We start from the raw sequence: 17844 nt of genomic DNA, 5'->3' as shown, positions 1-17844 counted from the left end.
ATTAATAAGAAAGATAGTCAAAATAATTATGGTCAAAATTATTATGTCAAACACATATTAAATGTTTGGTGTTAGTCTTAATCAAATTCAATTTTTGGTGTCAAGTTATTTGACTGCAAGAAAGAACATTTGGTTGACTTCACTAAATAGAATATCTCTTAATCCTGAGATGATCTTTTCCTTGGTATTTCTTCTGCTGTTGATTATTAGCATATTATTGACCTTTGATTGTATGAATGAAGATAAATGGAGATCTACTCATCATGTTTATTCCAAATGATAGTACATAACCCATTACTGTAGTAATGAAGAGATAGACAGGTCATGAAACTGCCCAATATTTTTGAGGACATTAGATTTAGCCCATGGAGTTTAGTCAAGATTCAGAAATAAAAGCCCTTATGACATATGGTACGTAGCCAAATTGGGAGCTTAAGAAAAGAACAAAGCCATAAATTGTTCTCTCTGTCAATGGTGATGGTGAATTTTCCCTGTAGCCTTAGACAGTCTCATTGCATTGCAGCCAAGATGGATGGGGAATGGGGCCTTCCACACACCTTCCTTGGGTGTATGGTGAGTGTGGGTGTTGAGATATTTTGTCCCTAATAGTTCTAAGAATTGTATAGCATCACTTATCACTGTACATTATTGTACAACAGAATATAGAAGTATATAAAGTTATAACATAAAATTCTCTCTTTGCTCTAGCCCCTGCTAGCCTATTTTAAAAATGGAATTTTTAAAATAAAAATGTTGCAGCTTGCTTTTTTTTCTTTAATATAGATTTATCTCATTTTGAGGGATGAAACTTTTGTCTGTTTTTCTCACTAATCTGCAGAATTTAGAACAATACATAGAAGATGCTCAGTAGATATTTAATTGAATGAATGAATTCTTTACATTATCTTCAGAGATGTTTGCATAACATACCCAGATCAATGAAGAATAATTTGTTTATCCATTCCTCTATTGCTAAGGATTAGCGTATTTCCAGCTCTCACTTTTAAAGTAACACTACAGTAGAAAAAAATGAGTGGGAGAATGTTTGCAATATGAATAGATGAGACCTGAAAATGTGACAGTGAAATTACTTTTCTGGGGAATTTTACGTTTTTAGTGAAAATAATGTGTGCATGTGCGTTTGTGTTTGAGGTGGGCAGGTGTTAAAGTTGGACAGGAAAAGTGAGAAATGAGGTTAGATGGGCAAACAAGTACAAGATCATAAAGGGGTATGTAAGCCATTTAAAAAAGTCTGGGCTTTATTAGTGGAGAACCTTTGAAAAGTTTAACTGGGTGATTGATGGGACCATGCCTGAATTTCCAACTACCATCTTCATCCTTGTGGATGTTGGAATAAACTGATATTTTGTAGTCAATGAAAATGTCTAATATTAGAACTTTATTAAACATTTAGAATAAAATATATCATAATTCTATATCATGTAACTTTTTTAATAATAAATTTATTTTTATTGGTGTTCAATTTGCCAACATACAGAATAACACCCAGTGCTCATCCCGTCAAGTGCCCCCCTCTGTGCCCGTCACCCATTCACCCCCACCCCCTGCCCTCCTCCCCTTCCACCACCCCTAGTTCGTTTCCCAGAGTTAGGAGTCTTTATGTTCTGTCTCCTTTTCTGTATATCATATAACTTTTATTCACTGTTGAGATAGATTCTAAACTTTTTTTAAAAAAATGATTTATTTATTTATATTCCAGAGGGAGAACATGAGTAGCAGGGGCAAAGACAGAGGGATAAAGAATCTAAAGTAGACTCTATGTTGAACATGGAGCCCAGTGCAGGGTTCAATCCTACAGCCCTGAGATCATGACCTGAATTGAAACCAAGAGTTGGACACCCAACTGACTGTACCACCCAGGTGCCCCAGGATAGATGCTAAAATGGATTTTTAATAATAGACATTATATGACTATATTGACAAGTATTTATTCAATATTTACTATGTGAAATCACTGTTTGAAGTGCTTCATGTGTATTAACTTGTGTTAACTTACTTGATGTATACAATACTCTGTTGTTATTCCAATTTTATAAAAGAGATCAGTAAGATTAAAGTTACAGTTAAGTTTTAAAACTAGGCAATCTGGCTCCAGAGCCCATGCTCTTAAACACATCTCCATACTGCTTCCTATATATTCCTAAAATATATAAACAAAACCTGTAAACTTACATATGAAACTATGATAAGTCAAAAATTAAGTTATATTTCATTTACAGAATGATATAAGTTCAACTTACGTATTCTTTTATTCCAGTTTTTTTTTTTGTAAACATAAAGAGACAAAAATATATTTTGTGAGTTAGTGAATTTGCTGGCCAAACTAACGTTAATTTTAATGTCACATTGTAAAAGAAGGAGGTTTTTAAATGTGGTGAGGTTACTCTCAAAGTTAACTTAAAAAAAATCACATCTAAATAGTTAGTGCTGGGTTGTAATACGATGTTAATCTAATGAGTATAGATGTCTTGTCAATCAACAAGTGGCTGTAAGGCAACCAGAGTTTATTTGTAGTCTTAAGGATTATAACTTAGGAGACACAGAATCCTCTGAAATTTAAGGTGTGCTTGGAGTTAGGAGGGGGGAACGCAGTTTTATAAAAGCAAAAACCATGAGGTTACATAACTTATTTTGAAAGAATTATGATTGGTGCTGGCAAAATTTAAACTATGTAATACACAATTGGCTATTTAGATGATAGGCTTTCCCATTATTTCTATTTCAGTTCAATTTGGAAGGATGTGTTCAAGGAGGTGGTGGAGTTGCAAATGACAAATTGTAATTGACAAAAGTCAAAGTTCATGGTGTTCCGACAGTTGAAACAGGAAATATGCATATAGCTCTACTTCCTTATTGTTCTTTTGACTCTGTTTTGAATGACTCTCTTAGCAATACTTACTTCATTTTGAATCCTGTTTCACATGTAACTGTCCACAATATGTTTACATTTAAGTTCGTGGTCACATAAATGATTTTTTTCTCATGCTACCAAGATGCTAATGAACTTTACAGATACAGGCAAGATGGAATGATTTTCATAAAAAAAAATTAAAATTTCAGAGAGAGTCTATAGTCATGGAATATTTCTAGATTATAACCTATAACTAGAAGTGTCCAACACCCTCATTTTACAAGTGGTGAAATGGAGGCCCAGAAAACCACTTCCACAAAGTGGCAAAACTAAAACTAGAACCCAGATATCTGGGTTTATAATCCAGTCATTTTCCACTATACAACTTCATAATCAAAATTTTTAATATACTCTACTATTTCTTATTACACACCTTGCAAATCAGAAGATGAGCATCATACTATGTTTGAATTTTATTTTTTTCTATTTCTGTGACTTTCTATATACTAGCAAGCAATGAATTCTTACTAAATATATGCTTATGTGATTTATCCTGACCTCAGCTTGAGAGTTTTATCTGTTAATCTTAACAAATTTCTGCATTTCTGTTGTCCTACACTCCCAAAATCCACTGATTTTTTAAAAATCCCTTTTATGAAAAAGAGAGAAAGAGGCAAATCAAGAAACAGACTCTAAACTATAGAGAACAAACTGAGGTTACCAGAGGGAAGCTGGATGGGAGGATGGGTGAAATAGGTGATGGGAATTAAGCAATGCACTTGTTGTGATGATCACGGACGGTGTGGTACAGAAGTGCTGAGTCACTATAGTGTACACCTGAAATTAATATTACTCTGTATGTTAACTAACTAGAATTTAAATAAAAACTAAACAAAAAAGGTACGTGCAGATTTTCAACAACATAGGACATTGGTGCCCCTAACTTGTGTTATCAAGAGACATCTATAGTATGTGATCATACTAAAGGAAAACATGCTAAAATTGCCAGTTAAAAACAGATTTAAGTTAGATTGCCTTTCAGATCTTTTTGTTCTGCCTGTTTTTTCACAGTGTTATGCTACTTTTATTTCACTTAACATTATTACATGGCATTTTTTCATTTTTTAGAGGCTTTTCCTAAAATTGGTTAAAAATCTGATTTGCCTCTGTGTGATCAGCACCCACATGTAGATAGATCTGTTCACTTCATTTCACTATAATTGGACTTTCCATTTGTTTTCAGTTTTTCACTATCATCAGCGTTGTTTCAGTGAATATTTTTAACACATAGATTTTTATCCTGAGGAATTTAAGACTAGTGTTCTTTATATAGCTCTTGCTCTTATTTAGTAAAAGGCGAAAGATTTATGCGATCTGAAGAGAAACCAGAGCGTTAAAGGCCATTAGGGGGCAGCCCGGGTGGCTCAGTGGTTTAGCACCACCTTCAGCCGGGGCATGATACTGGAGACTCAGGATGGAGTCCCACGTCCGGCTCACTGCATGGAGCCTGCTTCTCCCTCTGCCTGTGTCTCTGCCTCTCTCTCTCTCTCTCTCTCTCTCTCTCTCTCTCTGTGTGTCTCATGAATAAATAAATAAAATTAAAAAATAAAATTAAATTAAATTAAAATAAAATAAAGGCAATTAGGATCTGGATAACCCTGCAGGTGCTCAGGTTTTCAAATACATGGGCCAATGAAATGCAAAGATTCTTGTGGTCCATAGTATTCCAATTGTTAAATTTGATCAATGGTGGGCACTGAAATCTTGCCAAGTCCATATGTAACTGTTTTACCTATGAAACATCCTGATTCGCTGTTTCTGAAAAGGTGTCATTTGAACTCTGATTAATCTCTTTAAACCAACCCATATGAAAACTTGTATGCTGAGGTTCCAGAGTGAAAGTCTTAGTATCCTCGAGCAAGTTGTACTTCTTAAGATATTTACTTATTGATTGCTTCTATCATTGACTAGCATCTTATTGTTAGATTACCTGATAGACTTGAGGAAGTGAAAATGCATTTAAAGAAGAATCAATATTACTTTTTAAGTGGATTGAGGAAAATGATTCCTGAAATCAACCATCTTCCAAAAACAGTTTAAAGTGGATGATTACACTTCATTTGGTTTTTTAAAAGGTGGCATGTTACAGTGGAAGGAGTTCTGATCAGGACTTCTATGGTCTCATCATAACTTGAATTACCTTTCTGACATCAGGCATATCACTTTCCCCTTCTGGCTTTCAACTTCCTGATTTGTAAAACTTGGTTGTTGAATGACTTCTTTGATTCTTTACAACATTGATTTTCTGAGTCTGTGATTGTTTAAGTAAGTATACTTTAAAAAAGACATTTCAAATTATTTTCTAATAGATAAGGTGAATTTTTGACAGATCACCTACAGATGTAGATTAACGGTGGTAGAAACAGTGATGGAAAATATGGAGAACAAAAAACTGGGTTGATTGGGAAAAATGTGATATATTTTTTTCTTTCTTTCATAATGCTCCCTTTCTCCCCTTAAAAAGCTCAGCTAGGCAATGAGCTTTGTAACAATTGTTTGCTTATGTTCAAATTGGAAAATACATTAAGCTATATCCATATACACCAACACACACACACACACACACACACACACACACACACACACACACACTCCCTTCTAGTTTTCCTGTTTTCCAGTGTATGAGGTCAACCTGGGACTTCAGGCTGGGGAAAATAAGCACAATGTTACTTTAATGCTGATGAGAGCTGTGAAACTTCAAGATAAGAAAATACATTCTCAGAATATTAGTCTAGAAGAATTGGCTGTTTTGAAGTGGAAAATAAATAGTTTTGAAGTTAAGGTTTAAGATCTGGCTATGTGATTTTAAGTAAATCTTGTGTCCTCCCTATCTTTTTCTTCATTTGTAAATTGGCAATGAAGATAATGATAGCTGTCTTACTAGGGGGTTTTAAGGTTCAGAAAATGTAATGTATGTAAAAGCACTTTCTAGTACCTTTTTAGTTGTTTTGACTTATATTACATCGAGCTTATTTTCATGTACAGATTAGCTGAAACAATGTTATCATTCATGTCTACTCACCTTATATAAACTAAATATTTAATAATTTTATATATCCATTTTAACAATAAACTTTTAGACTAAATAAGGCTATTTTCATGATAGACTTGTATCACTTTACTAACTCAAATAGAAAGAAGGTTAAAATGAGTAGCCTAATACTGAATAATTCCTTATGGTAAACTTTTATCTTGGTAGAGTTACTAACTTGGTAGAATTTCTACCATGGTGTTTACTTTATAATGATAATGAATGATAGTAAAAATAATATCACCTCACCTTGATGATGATTTCTTGGGTTGCCAGAGTAAACTCTTATTGGCTCTTTCCAAATTCACACCAAATATCTATTTAATTACACTAGCATTGTAGTGGTTTAACACTTGCCTTTGGATCTACAGTTTTGAAATTTCTTAATTGATGTTCACCTTAGTATCTTAGACTTTTTTTCTTTAAAAAATGGATTTCTGCTGCCTCAGATGTAACTTTTACAACTATGAATTAACACTATTACAACTTAACTCAGGTATCCCTATAAAGGGATGCCTGAAAACTCAAGGAATGGCAGAAACTTTTTTCCCAAATCACATAGAGTAGATTTTACTGTATTTTGGTGTTTGCTTTTTTTTCAGTGCCTTTTAAATCTTCACCTGATTTAGATACTTCAGGTTTGTTTTCTAAGATTGTATATATATATATATATATATATATATATAGAGAGAGAGAGAGAGAGAGAGAGAGAGAGAGAGAAGAGGGAGAGGGTCCAGGATCCTGGGATTATGACTGAGCCAAAATCAAGAGTCGGTTGCTCAACTAACTAAGCCATCCAGGCACCCCTAGACCCTTCAGTTTTTTAATTATTGATGGTCTTTATAATTAACTATATAAATTACATCCAATTATAGAATCATAGTAAGAATTAAATTTCATTTAGAACCCCTTTTAATCCCACTATGCTTGGTAATGTCTGGTTAGAACTGCCTATGCATAAGTTTGAAAATATAGTTTAGGACTCAAATGTAGCTCAGTTCTGGAGGTATAGGTGGTTTCTTTTCATACTCCTATTAATATAATTTGGGAATTAATTATTTTTCTATATTAGGAAGAAATTTGGTAAACAATGTTGCTGTTAATTTCTTAGAAAATTAACTGTAAACTCTCTGGAATGATTGTAAGCATGTAGATTTTCTAATACTGTTTTGTAGAACTGGGGGAAATACTTTTCCCATAGAATTACTCAAAGGCCATTGACTCTGTGGCTTTTGTTGATTAAAAGTCTGGTATGTATTTCCAAAAATTTGGTTGAATTTTCAACTTAAAATAAAGAGGGAAAGTTTTATTTTACTTTATGCTAGACAAGATTTTCCATTAGTTTTCCTTTAAAATAATTTTCATTATTTCTTCATTGGTATAACCCAAGGCCTTAGAATCTTCAGAAGCAAATACAAGTTTTTCATTGATTTATGTGTTTGTATATTTATCATATGAAAGAACATGTACTTAATATCAAAATTAAAATTTATGATATAATGCTATAAGATTTAGACATTTTAATATTCTCATCATTTATAGATGGAAATTTTTGTGTTTTTTAGTTAATTACTAAGTAAAATTATAAGCTTGTCTCTTCAAAATGAGAAAAATTAGCATGACCTTATATCTCTTTAACTGGGAATTACATTTCACGGAAAACTATTTCTGTGAATGTTATATTAAAAATTTCTCTTCAAAATACTTGGCAAATAAAGAGCATTTGTACAAGCTTTATAAGACTTAAGATTATATTGTTAAGTTTACTCTAGATGATAGGTCTGTTATACCTATAATTATTTATTTTGAATTTCTATATGTGTTCAAAAGTGATGAGTTGAGCCCAGTTATTCTATAACATTGCATCAACCATATTTCAGGCTTACCAACAGTATAAAATTCCATATTTCATGGAATTTCTATGAAGTTTATCAACTCTAGGGTTCTATTTATGTAACATTGTTTGGAAACTGACATTAAGTGAGAATATGTTAAGACTATGTTTGAGCATACCTGGGATTGCCTGGTTTACACCTGTGTTCTTGATGTAGTCATTCATAGCGCCTCCATTCATTTAACAAATGTCCTCATTTGGATGATGAATTATCTGAATTAATTCATATAATAGAATTCCTTTCAATAAGTATTCATTGAAGACTTGCTATGTGTCTAGAACTGGTTTAGGTGCTGGGGAAATAGCTTAGTAAACAAATTGAAAGACAAATAACATTATCAAGTAATTCAGAAGATTATGTCTGTTATTGTTGCCAAAACAGTGATCAGGTAAATTGTCTTTGTCATAGAACATAACAAAAATAAAATATGTCATTTGTGCATAATAATTGAGTACTTCTGGAATCCCAGCACATTAGACAGAAAGATAATAAGATATTACCTCATACCTGTCAGAATGGCTAAAATAAACAACACAAGAAACAGCTGGTGTTAGCAAGAATGTGGAACCCTCATGCATTGTTGGTGGGGATGCAAACTGGTGTAGCCACTCTGGAAAACAGTATGGAGTTTCCTCAAAAAGTTAAAAATAAAACTACCCTATGACCCAACAATTATACTACTAGGTATTTACCCAAAGAATACAAAAAATAATAGTTCAAAGGAACACATGCATCCCAGTGTTTATAGAAGTATTATCTACAATAGCCAAATTATGGGAACAGCCCAACTGCCTGTCAACTGATGAATAGATAAGAATAAATACAGTGGAATATTACTTAGCCATAAAAAGAATGAAAGCTTGCTATTTGCAGTGACACAGATGGAGCTAGAGAGCATTATGCTAAATGAAATAAGTCAGTCAGAGAAAGACAAATACCATATGATTTCACTCGTATGTAGAATTTAAGAAACAAAACAGATGACCATAGGGGAAGGGAAGGAAAAATAAAATAAGTTAAAAAGAGAGAGGGAAGCAAACCACAGGAGACTTTTAATTATAGAAAACAAACAGGGTTGCTGGAGGGGAGGTGGGTGGAGGGATGGGATAACTGGGTGATAGGCACTTGATGTAATGAGCACTGGTGTCATATGCAAATGATGAATCACTAAACTCTATCCCTGAAATTAATAATATACTATATGTTAACTCAATTGAATTTAAATGAAAAAAATTTTAAAAATAGGTGATGGAGATTAGGGAGTGTACTTGTGATGAGCACCTGGTGCTATATGGAAATTTTGAATCACTATATTGTACACCTGAAAATAATATTACACCGCATCTTAACTAACTGGAATTTGAATAAAAAGTTTAAAAAGAGAAAAATTAGGTTGGGAAAAAATAATAATAAAAACAAAAAAAGAAAAAAAGAAACAGAAAAGACAGAAAGCAACCTATCAACATTTTTAAAAGAGATTAGAGATATGTTGGAAACGTGTCAATAAGTTGTGTCAGGTAAGAATGTGTTGTTTTTATAAAGTCAATGAGTAGTTAAAATTGTTCAACTTTGTTTTAAGCTTGTAGGTGTAGGGGAAACAAATTGCAGATATCCGTTCAACATATTTATAATTGTTTTTGATACGTAAAAAAGAAATCTAAAAGGAGGTTACTTATAGTTTGTTAAAGTTTATTAATACGCCTATTATTTTCTTAAACAAACTATGGAAGGTGAATCAGCTAAACAAAATCTTGACTCGAGTAGGTATATAAAATATAGTGCGAGAAAGCTGGGAAGGAGGCATAGACTTTAAAATATTGTGAGACACTGATTTGGATCAGTCTATAGCGATAGAGTCAGGGTCATTCTTCCCAGTGGAATTTTTTTTAAGGATTTTATTTATTTATTCATGAGAGAGAGAGAGACTGAGAAATAGAGAGAGAGGCAGAAACATAGGCAGAGGGAAAAGCGGGCTCCCTGCGAGGAGCCTAATATGGAACTCGATCCCAGATCCCTGGGATCATGACCTGAGCCAAAGGCAAGATGCTCAACCACTGAGCCACCTTGGTAAATTTTGAAATTCAACCAAAGAATGGATTTTGTCCATTGAAGAGTCTACTTTTTAAAAAACATTCCTCTAGGGCAGCCCCTGGTGGCTCAGCGGTTTAGTGCCACCTTCAGCTCCGGGCATGATCCTGGAGACCTGGAATCGAGTCCCGCATCAGGCTCCATGCATGGAGCCTGCTTCTCCCTCTGCCTGTGTCTCTGCCTCTCTCTTTCTGTGTCTCTCATAAATAAATAAATAAAATGTATTAAAAAAAAATTCCTCTAAAAAAGCTTTGGTTGCTTAAGCACAGCTGAATGAGTTAGCTTATCAACTGTATGCAACTCTTTTGGCAGTTCTTTCTTTTGGCAATTAAGAACTAGAACCTCATCTCTGATTACAGTGTCTTGGCATATAATTCAATTCTATTGGAAGAAGGTGATGTTAGAAGGGTTAATACAACAATATAAGTCCCTCTGAACCGTTTCCTGTATAATTGCTCATCCATATAGTTTATGTAGTCTTTCAGTTGATTCTACCTCATAAATTGTAGTTGGTGTTCAGAGAAGTGTTGAAATTGTTTTCATGCAATTTGAAATTTAATTTCTAGGTGCAACATCTGAGTATTTTCCTTTTTTTAAGGACTTATTAATTTTATTTTAAAATATATTTTTTAAAAGATTTATTTACTTATGTGAGAGTGGGAGGGGGTAGAGGGACAGAGGGAGAGGAAGAGAGAGAATTTCAGGCAGAACCCCCACTGAGCATGAAACATATGCAGGACTCCATCTCACAGGCCTGAGATCATGACCTGAGATGGACGCTTAAACATCTGTTTATATAGACTCAGTCTTCTTAGTTATTAGACTTTATTTATTATTTACAAGATTTTAAATAGCATTACATTGTAATTGTCCTAAATATCTATGAATAAAGTAACCTTAAAAAAAGGCAGAAGGACTTCATGAAGACTGTATGAAGTTATTGTCTTAAACTAGTTGTCATTTTTTTCCCCCTAGAAACATTTGTGGTTTACCAGAAAGAGTTTGGGCTTGGGGATCAGATCTTTTGGTTTAGAATTATAGCTCTGTTGGTTACAAGCTGTTATCTTAGACATATTTTAACCTTTTTGCCTCATTTTCCCAAGTTTGTTGAAACAGATAAAAATGCTAATACTAACCTTAGTGTATAGGAAGTATTTGGACCATCATATGTGCTCAAAAAATGTTTATAGTATCTGAATCTACATTTCTTTAGCTTTTCAAACTTCATTATTTATCTCTTTTAATTGGATTCGATTTTCTATTGCTTATATAGCTATGGAGATGATTATTAAGTTCAGTCAGTTAACACTGGAAGCAACTCAGATATGGCTGAAATATTGCCGAAGTCTAGAGCAATTCCATCTGGTTTGTTAATTGCTATGGCTGCCTATCTCTAGTCTGAGAACTAACAATTCAGACAGAGTTGGTTATGAGTTCATTTCAACTTCACTGAGCACAAAATAAATGGCAGGCCCCATGGTTAAAATCTGTGCTTTGTCGTAGAGATGAATATGACACAGCCTGCCCATCAGCTGCAAGCAGTCAGTTAGGACTGCCCATAATGGCCTATCATTTGCTCTTCCTCCCCACCACTTTTCTATATAGAATTAGGAATCGAACAGATTCTTACCTAATTCACAGCAGAAGTTTTAAACCTGGATGGGGAGCCAACAGAGTCTAGCAGGAGGATGCATTTGAGATCTGTGTATTTGCAGAGCCTGTTACCTCTGCCATTCTTCTGGGACTACTGATGTTATAAGGTCTTTTATAAGCAAAGTTCTTTTTTAATATCACCCTTAAATGTAATGATTGTAATCGTCTTCTTGTTGCCTTTTCAGACGTTTGTCTCTTCAAAAAGTGGCATCCAGCCCTGCTGAGGTTATTTATTAGCACTATCTCATTGATTGTGGTATTCTATTCCTCACAAGGCTCAAATATTAATATTTTTTCCTTTCTTGCCTCTGGATCAAATGGCCAGCTTTTGCTTTCAAGTTAAAAAATTAGAAATCCTTATTTTTCTTCATGTGACAATTGTAAAACCATAAACGTTTTGAAGTTACATTTGAAATGATTTTTATAAACTTCTTTTAAAATTCCATTTGTAACCTGCAATTGTTGTTTGAAGTTCTCCTAACTCTTTTAAAACCTTGAATCATACTTTTCTATGCATTTGTAAGAGAATGTCCCAGTATGAGAATAAGAAATCCTATTTGTGACTAAATTGATTTTTTATATATAGGCTGAACAAACATAACTTGATGTTTAATTTTTTTAAAAAAGGCTTAAAAATATTTAAAACATTTTGTTCATGTTTACATTAGCATGTTAAAGATCATCCTGTGATGGGACACCGGTAGTTATTTCTGGACTGAGGTTGTAATTGTCTTTCTTACTTTCTTTGGTTTTCCTTAATATTTGTGCCCTGAATATTATGGATTTTACATGGGAAACATTGGATAAACTTCAAAAAAGCTTTCTGAATGTGATGTGTTTTTATAATAAGATGATGATAACACCTATTACACCAGAAATCATTGTTAAAGTCAAAACAGAGAAATGAAAAGAATTTGCTACTCATCCAGATGTATTCAGCTATGAAAGAACAATCAAAGAAACTGTGATTTCAGAATCGGTATGAAATTTCCATTTCCATTTTCCTTCCACAAGCTCATCTGAGTTTGTAATGGGTAGAATCTGTATTATTAGTCACTTATCTGGTCAGATACTCAGTACCATAATTCGGCAATCTGTGAACTATCTGTGATTATGCAAAAACACAAATAAGCAATCTCTCTTAGTTGTTGTTTCAGTTTTGTTTTAATGTAAAGTTTTTAGCACACCTTCACATTGCAGTCTTAACACTAGCAACAGCCAGGTCCACTGGGATGTGCTGATACCTATAAACACTATGGGAAGAAAAGGTGGTCTGGACTAGGCTCTCTAGGTTGCTGATCTAATTGGGGGCAGACCTGAGGTAGGGATTTAAGGAGGAGCCAAAAAGGCCACTAAAAGCTAGAGAACAAGCCAAATCAATCTGTTAGAGAAAACTAAAGTTTCAATATTTGAGAGTTCAGGTTTACTTACTAGATCTGGTGGAGTTTAAACAGGAATCCAGATGGGGAGGTCTCAATACCAGGAGTTTAGAATTTGGAGGAAATAAGATTAGATGGAAAATAAAAGAGAGAGTAAGAGTATGAGAGCATGAGATTGGATTAGTAATGGAAAGTAACTATAAACAATGGTAGATATTTGTGTCTTATGCTGAAAGGTCAAAAACGAGCTTTGTGCTAGCGGGTTGAGCTATTTTAAAGAACAAAAGGTATCATAGATCCTTCCCTAGGTACATTTTTGCATTTTAGTAAGGACCTCAGGAAACATTGTATTAAAAACAACAATGACAGCAAAAACTCAAAAAGAATTTCAACTACTTTGGGTGAAGTTGTCTTGAGAGGGTAGATCATTTAGGATACTGTTCTCCATTTATCATATGTTTAAGAGGAGAGACTCTGGCTTAACTGCCTGATTTTGAATCTTAGAAATATGATTTAATCACTTAGGACTTGGGCAAATTGCTTGACCTTTTTATGCTTCAATTCTCTATCTATGACATGGAGATAACAACGTGATCTACTACAGAGGATTTGTTATAAGGAATCAATGAGTTGATATATCTCTCTATATATAGAAAGCTCTTCCTAACACAAAGCAGATGCTATGTAATTTTAAGCAATTATTATTGTACAATGAGGTATATTGGGCTAGGGCAAGGATTCCCTTGATTTACACTAGGCAAGTTGTAAATACACCCTGGAAAGGGGCAATAATATGTATGGCGTGCTCACACAGGCAACTATCCTAAGCCTTAGTAGTATCAGATTCCTCAGTCCTTGCTAGGAAGACTTCCTAGACTTCTCCAGGTGACTTCCTCTTGGCTAGTATCTGACCATCTCAGACTGCCACCACTAGGAAGTGCTAGGAACACTTCCTAGACTTCTCCAGGTGACTTCTTCTTGGCTAGTATCTGACCATCTCAGCCTGCCACCTTAAGGCAATACTACACTTGATGTGTGCAAATATTTGAGTGTATTTCTCAGCCTCTCATTGGTATTGTAAATTTTGTATCTGGAATGTTTGGGAGTGCCATGGTCTGCATGATCTTTGTATTTGGGCTTGAAATGAGGAGGCCATACACTTGTTAAGGAAATAGGGTTTGGGGAATAAAACATAGCAGAGGATCTTAACTGCCAGACTGAGTGTTAATTTCTTGAATAACTCCAGGCCTATCACTTAAATCAAGATCTATTTTTACATCTATAAGTTGTCAAAGGTCAATTTACTCACCTCCTTTGGTTGTCTAATGGCTTAGCCTACCTTTTAAAATCATTTTGTAAACAAAGCCTTACTGAGGAGTTGTGTATTTCTATGCCTTACATGGCATTAAAATTCTAGGTCCCTTAGAGCATTGCTCCTAACTCTTAGACATTCCCTGCTATATATTCTAACTGCGACGTAAGGGAAGATACCTCTTCCTTCACCTCCAGATTTCCTTAGGTTAGGAATCAGAAGACTTGAATTCATATCCAATCCAGTGCCCTAACTTGGTCAAGTTTCTTTACTTTTTGAAAGCTTAGTTTTTTTCATCCGTGAAATGGAATTGTTACAATGCAATTAGGATGAAAATTAAATAAGAAAACACATGAAATCTTTTAAGACACTTCTTTGTTAAATAAGAGCTGTTTTTCTTATTCTCTTCTTTCCTAGCTCCTAATTCTGATGAGACTTCTCCAGAAAGAACCAATCTTACACAGCAATTATTGAAACAAATTCTTTTGGGGTTTATTCCCCCCTGAAGGGGCAAAGAATTCCATGTTTCTGAAAGGCCAGAAATGATTATTTCTCTGTGTAAATGATGGAGCTGTAGCCATTGACCAATTATCATCCATAGAGAACAGTAATGTATAGGCGGCCTGTCTTATACTGAAGGAGGGATGGTTCAGGATACCTTCATTTCCGGATCCCAAAAGGATGGGCTAATAAAGCACAATGGGCTGAAGGCCCAGCTGTGAGGTTAGGAGCCTAGATGGCAGAACTCCATGGATTGTTCTTGCTCTTTTGGGATCTGCAACATGAATAGACCTCAGTTGATCCAGGAATAGACTTCCTTTTGCAGCTAGAGAGAAAGGAAGCTGAAGGAGAGGTGAGTGTGCCTGGAATAGACAGGGGAGTTTGATCTTAATTTAGGGAGTTCCTGGGTATCCTTGTCTTGTTTGTACACAATAGATTTTAATGACTTTTAAAATGAAAGTTGTTTATATTTTAGGAAGGAAATTCTCATACATTTGGTGAAAAAAAAAAAAAAAAAAAAAACCCGACAACCCAGAAACAACCAAAAACAGCCGGTACCACGTTCCATGAGCCACATTTCCTGTGTAGTGGTCCCTAAGTGATTCCGAAGAGCACAATTGCTGCATTTATTAAACTTTTTATTTACTAAGGAATGGACAGTAGCATATGGGAGCAATGACAATAGCTGACTGATGAGAAAACAAAGAAATTCCAGTATTTTGCTGTTTTGAAAAAAGTCATTCAGAATTTAGTCATATTGGTTCAGCTGTTGTAACCAAAGACTGATAAGATAATAGAGGTCTTTGTGGTGGTTTTGTACTGAAATCCTTTATCTTTATGATGCACTGGGGCCCTTTAGAGTAGAAAGCTTTTAAAACTGCTCTTGGATTCAGAACTCAAATTAGCTGCTGGTACACTGGGACAGGGGCTCCTTTCTCAGGCACTCACCACAAAGTAACTTTTATCAGGGGACCTTCTGATAGATTGTTAGTTTCTCCAGCTTACCCTATTTATTTTTTGTTGACTTTTTGCTGCCCTATTTTGTGACATTTAAAAGAAGACTCTATCAAAAAAGGCCAGCGCTAACTGGTGGACTGTGCTTGTGAAGTGCAGACATCACAGCCCATCTGATGTGTGAGGAGGCGGCAGGAGCACAGCACTTGAACCAGGTTACCTGTGGGCAGACAAGATCAAATGCAGCTTTCCTTTATGACTAGCATTGTATTTGGGCTTTCTTCTCAAACAATGTCCATTTAGAAAAAAAAAATTAGAACTAACCAGGGAATTCACTCTTAAGAGCTCTTCTTTTCAACTTAATTTAAAATCTTTCTGGATTGTTGGCTGAGTTCTTTGGTTGATGCTGCTTTGAGATTACTGTTAAGTGCTTTCATCTTCCTGGGATTGATGTGGAAAAGTGTATCTCCATTAGAACTCCACTCCAGTGTCACTGCCCACCCTCCCCATCATTCCAAACACAGACAATTTCAGTTAACCAGGCTTCTTGTAATTTCATTGTTGAATCCTATGGAGCTTATTATAGTAATGTGATATCAAGCAATGGAACACGGTCAGGTGGAAGTCTTATTTTAAATTACCTAAGATACATTTCTAGATGCCACAATTTGTTGATATTAGTTTTACCTGGCTTGATAAACATGGTGTTTTGCAGCCATTGCCCTTCAACTCATAAGAATAAAGAGATAAAAACTGTGCAGAGAAATTCACAAAATTTAATTTGGCCATCTCTGAGAGTGAGCCTTTCCTTTTCTCCTTAGTCTCTATCTCTTTTTCCACTGCTCTGCTTGTTTCTGTTTCTTTTTTTCATTAGAGAAACTTAGTTGTCACCAAGAGTAGTGATCCACTTTCAGGGGACAGCCATAACGAGGGTGACCTGTGTGAAATGTTTACACTGTAAAAGTCCTAGGTGTGAGAATATTGTAAAAGAGGTGAGGCACGACTCTGCTGAGTAAAGTGCACACTGCAGGGTGCCTACCTTGTCCACATGTGGAGTCTTCAGTGACTTCCCAATGCCCAGTCTCATTTCCAGCTCCATGGATTGTAACCATGGGTGAAATTAACTAGCAGTTTATGTGCTAATTTCTATGAGCTGATATAAAAAAACAAACCAACCAAACAAAACCCCAAAATCTCCAAATCCCAAACTTTAAACTTGATTTTTATTTTTAATTTTTCATTCTATACAAAGAAAGGATTTATCCTAGTTCTCTTTTTATTTTGTCTAAATTTGCATCAATTTTGAAATTTCTTTGTTGGTTTGGGCTTACAGACAGGTAGTTATGGTTGTAAAGTTAAAAAAAAAAAAGAGCACCTATTTTAGTTCATTTTTTTTTTTTCAAGTTCTTCAAATTCTGACCAAAAAGGGCTAGAGGGCTCTTTTTGAAACTGTTACAGTGAAAGATGGTATTTGAAAACTTTCGATGAGGGAAATTGCTGCCGTATTTACATTTCGAAAAGTGTTCCCTTATTTTCGCACTATTGACTTCCTATTGAGACTCAAAATTTTAAGTACAACTGGTAAAGAATTCAATGGATCAAACTCAGTAAATCTGAAGTCACTGGAATAAAGGCCCCTAAGAAAAAAAAATGTGTCAATTTTAAAGGTCTTTCCTAACTGAAGACCATTTTGCGATAGAGCCAAAGGTTAATAAAATCAGTAGTGAATGTAGCAATTTTACAGATAAGCTATTCACAACAAGTGTAGTTACTTGAATAAAAAGCTAATTCAGTTCTAAAATGCCACATGCAGTAGCAGTGAATAGCTGCTTTTAGGTGCTTTCTGGAGGAGGATAAAATACAGAATCACGGCACTCTTCTCTTCCAGCGTCCCTGGCTGCCTGTAAATTGCTGTGAATGGGGCTGTGGGCTGACAGGCTCTATTAAGACAAACTGCCTTTCTCATCGGAGAGATAAAATAAATCAGGTGTTTAGTCAAATTAAAATACTTCAGCTGGAGCAGGCCCTGGGGAGCACTGATCCACCTGACTAATCTGAGAGAAACTCAAGACAGATGTGGTTTGGGGATAAAGACGACC

The 17844-nt window shown here is 34.8% G+C and overlaps 1 protein-coding gene and 1 pseudogene across 26 annotated transcripts in view; one reads left to right on the top strand and one right to left on the bottom strand.

Annotated features, from left to right (window-relative positions):
* SOX6 (SRY-box transcription factor 6) overlaps positions 1-17844 on the top strand; it is a 588321-nt gene that overhangs the window by 366968 nt on the left and 203509 nt on the right. The gene's annotated exons all lie outside the window — the stretch shown is intronic.
* LOC102151396 lies at positions 88-8022 on the bottom strand (annotated as a pseudogene).

The sequence above is a fragment of the Canis lupus genome, chromosome 21 (genome assembly GCF_011100685.1).
Source record: "Canis lupus familiaris isolate Mischka breed German Shepherd chromosome 21, alternate assembly UU_Cfam_GSD_1.0, whole genome shotgun sequence".
Taxonomy (NCBI): Eukaryota; Metazoa; Chordata; class Mammalia; order Carnivora; family Canidae; genus Canis; species Canis lupus.
The sequence above is the reverse complement of the archived record's forward strand: the minus strand, read 5'-3'. Positions and strand labels throughout refer to the sequence as shown.